Source organism: Aplysia californica, unplaced genomic scaffold, assembly GCF_000002075.1.
Source record: "Aplysia californica isolate F4 #8 unplaced genomic scaffold, AplCal3.0 scaffold00006, whole genome shotgun sequence".
NCBI classification, from domain to species: domain Eukaryota; kingdom Metazoa; phylum Mollusca; class Gastropoda; order Aplysiida; family Aplysiidae; genus Aplysia; species Aplysia californica.
Genome location: NW_004797276.1, coordinates 1,524,382 through 1,526,834, shown reverse-complemented (window position 1 = coordinate 1,526,834; position 2,453 = coordinate 1,524,382). Strand labels below are relative to the sequence as shown.

General features: G+C 39.7%; 1 protein-coding gene across 1 annotated transcript in view; it reads right to left on the bottom strand.

Annotated features, from left to right (window-relative positions):
- LOC101854456 (SMC5-SMC6 complex localization factor protein 2) overlaps window positions 1-2,453 on the bottom strand; it is a gene marked incomplete in the record, with an annotated part of 29,075 nt that overhangs the window by 23,111 nt on the left and 3,511 nt on the right.

Below are 2,453 nucleotides of genomic sequence, written 5' to 3'. Positions count from 1 at the left end.
TGTGTGTGTGTGTGTGTGTGTGTGTGTGTGAGTGTGTGCGAGTGTGTGTGTGTGTGTGTGTATGTGAGAGAGAGAAAGAGAGAAAGGGGGGATTTGAGTCACAGATAGCAAAAGAGAAACAGAAAGTAGAAAGCAAGGGACGGCTGTTCCATTTTCTATCTTCTTTACCCTTATCATAACCCAGTAGGCCTACTTTAAGACTTCTGAAAGGCACGTGTAGCAAATAACCGGATCTCGATTTCCCTATTCCTCCAGATAGCATGCCCATACTGAGGCACTGGTGCAGTGCTCAAGTTTTGTGTGACAACGATTTTTACAGTTTCAAAAGACACCCACCATCACAACCACTACCAGTAAGAATACCAGTCATTTCGTTACACCGGTGCAGTCAAAATGTCACGGTCATCTAGTCACACCCCAAATCCACAAATAATAATAATAATAATAATAATAATAATGGATTGCATTTATATATATAGCACATATCCACTTATGCAATGCTCTATGCGCTTAACATATTACATGTACAGATTTATAAATCAATTTTAAAGTAAGGCACACAGTATTACATACGCGTGCACACACATATTCACGCGTGCACACACCCACATACACACACACACATACATACACACACATACGTACATACGCACATACAAACTCACGACAATCTACAGCTTGGATGGATTCTGTCTAATCGAAATATGATGAAAATAGAAATACTTTTAGTTTCTTTTAAAAAATTTCTAGATTTTCTGCTTCTCTGATAGTTTTTGGAAGCCTATTCCAAACAAGTGGGGCAAAATATGAAAAAGAGCGTTGGCCATATGGTTTGTAATTTATTTTACGTTTAACAAGGTTGAATGGAGATGGTCATTTTGTCACACACTTGCAAACATCAAACCAGACATTGTTTTTGCCATATATTTAAACTATTGTTCAACTATGGAACAGTTTAGTAGACCAAGATTTATTAACATTAATAATTTAACTTTTAAAATAGATTTAGGTTTAAATTATCTAAAAACAATAGGGCCATTGTCCCAACGATTACATGCTTGAATTGGTGGATTTAGAATAAAGACTGCTGGTGCTGATCCTCCAAAACTCTTCTAGCATGAATATAACAATTATGAAGAGATAAGTGAAGTCATTTCGTCACACATAATTGGGGTGTGATGAGATGAGTGTGACGAAATGACCGGTTACCGCCAGTAAAGATAGTCCCCTTACAACATTTAGTCAACAACTAATATAATACATTGTTCAGTTTTTACACAAGAAAATTCAACATGTATGAGTAAGCCTAGATCTAGGTGTTTTACGCCCCAACAACACAATTTTAGATCATTTTTTTTGGTTCAGCTTAGAGTAGATCTAGTTAGTCAGACATGAGGGAGGAATTCCGTAACAAGCGAACACTATTCACTCTGATAAAGAGGGTTAGGGTTAGGGTTAAGGCTATGTGGTCAATGTTTGGGGTAAGGATAGGGGCAGGGTTAGGTAGGGTTATGGGGATTTTTTTTACATGAAGCCGCAGCGAGCACCAAGCACATCTCTGTGATTGGCCCAAATATAGGAGACATATTTCCGCAATCTATTTTTGTCATCTTCCGGGGTTTCCCCCAAGACGCTTGGATTTCCCTCGCTAAATGTAGTAACTTTACTGTTCACTAGATCTCACCGTGTTAGGGGGTTTTTTTGTTTGTATTTTTGTGTGTTATCTTTTAACAATCTCATCAATTCTCGTTCCATAAATTAACCTTCTCCTCAAAGTTATACACACACACACACACACAAGTGCGTCCCCACACACACACACACACACACACACACAGGCGCACACGCGCGCACACACATACACACACACAGTACACATGCACACTTACACACAAGCGCGCGTGCACAAACACACACGCGCGCAGTCCAAGCAGTTGGCGATGAAACCTAGTGACGTAGCAAAGAGGCAAAGCGGGCCCGCCATGGTAGGATCTAGTCAACTGGCGAGAAAAACCCTGGAAGACGACAAAAATAGAGGGCGGGAATACGTCATCTATATTTGGGCCAATCGCAGAGATGTGCTAGGTGCTTGCTGCAGCTTCATGGTTTGTTTTTTTTCACTCATGCACCCGTCTCATGTACACATTTTATATATAGGTGTATCTACTTTTTTCTAGTAGTAGTTTACAAGCTAATATGACCTTCATTTTTGCTGCAAATCAATAGTTTAATAAAAGTTATTGATCATGTTTGTACATAGAACTATATTACAGTAAGACCAAAGGTTTAGTAATTTTTTACTTGTTTTTAACAACATGGGGAGTTTCAGGGGGGCATCCCCCCCTCAGCCCCCTGACCTAAAAAGAATCTGGGGGGTTCCAGGGGGGCATGCCCCCCTGCATTTCACCATAATTTTATGTTTTGGATATTTAGGATTGATATTTACTGAGGGG